The sequence below is a fragment of the Cicer arietinum genome, unplaced genomic scaffold, assembly GCF_000331145.2.
Source record: "Cicer arietinum cultivar CDC Frontier isolate Library 1 unplaced genomic scaffold, Cicar.CDCFrontier_v2.0 Ca_scaffold_6112_v2.0, whole genome shotgun sequence".
In the NCBI taxonomy this organism is placed as follows: Eukaryota; Viridiplantae; Streptophyta; class Magnoliopsida; order Fabales; family Fabaceae; genus Cicer; species Cicer arietinum.
Window position 1 is genome coordinate 1 of NW_027339759.1, and position 647 is coordinate 647.

A 647-nucleotide genomic window follows, 5' to 3' on the forward strand; every position below is an offset into this window, starting at 1 on the left:
TACAATATTACAAAAATAAAACCAGTAACTCAAATATCATGCAATACCCGTTGTCTAACTTGGTTAATAGAAGAAGATGCAATCAATCTAACTTACAAAGCCGTATAGGTTGAGGGACAAGCAAGAACAAAAAGTAAAATATAAGTACAATATTAGTACAATCAATCTAATTTGAGGTGCAATCAATCTAACTTAAAAGGTTAAAAGAACAAAAATTAAAATATAAGCACAATATTAGCTTTGGGGACATCCTAGTAGCATAACTCCAAAAGGATTATATTCCCATTAGAATTAGAATAGATTAGATGTCTCGTATAGCTGGCTCATCACTTCCTCGGAGGGATCCTCCATGATCACTTCCAAATGTCCGCCTGCTCATGTTAGCTCGCTGCACTAATCGTACCATCGCTTGAACCACCTCTGACATAGGTGGTCGGAACTCAGGTTCCGACTGCCCCAAAAGACACAAATATAAAGCAATTATTTTCTATTCCACACACATCCACCATATGGTTGAGCATTTACTCAAGGACGTACTCCAATTGATGGAGATATCTCCCAAAATAAATTCACAGTAAAATGCAGAGTGTATATCAAACAATACCTGAACACAAAGAGCAATAACATCAGCAAAACGTGATAGAGAT

At 36.3% G+C, this 647-nt stretch overlaps 1 long non-coding RNA gene across 1 annotated transcript; it reads right to left on the reverse strand.

Annotated features, from left to right (window-relative positions):
* Nucleotides 1–109: 109 nt before the first annotated feature.
* Nucleotides 110–647, reverse strand: LOC140919204 (uncharacterized). The gene is made up of 2 exons (XR_012161768.1): nucleotides 605–647; nucleotides 110–451 (listed from the first exon to the last, which is right to left on the reverse strand). It is a non-coding gene; the product is annotated as an uncharacterized lncRNA (long non-coding RNA).